This window comes from Temnothorax curvispinosus, unplaced genomic scaffold, assembly GCF_003070985.1.
Source record: "Temnothorax curvispinosus isolate PA1 unplaced genomic scaffold, ASM307098v1 QBEX01014120.1, whole genome shotgun sequence".
NCBI classification, from domain to species: Eukaryota; Metazoa; Arthropoda; class Insecta; order Hymenoptera; family Formicidae; genus Temnothorax; species Temnothorax curvispinosus.
The window spans coordinates 48,248-48,449 of record NW_020223900.1 but is presented as its reverse complement, the minus strand read 5'-3'; positions in this window follow the sequence as shown (position 1 = coordinate 48,449).

Genomic DNA, 202 nt, shown 5'->3' with positions numbered 1-202 from the left:
TTCTCATTTTATATAGCACCTTGACTACTCGTAGAGAAATAAAAACACTCGAGCTCAGGAACAGTATTAGCTATAAATAGATATAGGGTTTTGGCCAGTGTTGTTCCATGTACAAGTTCGTTGTTTATTATTATTATATATATATTGTGTTATATTATATATATATATATATATATATATATATATATATATATATATATAT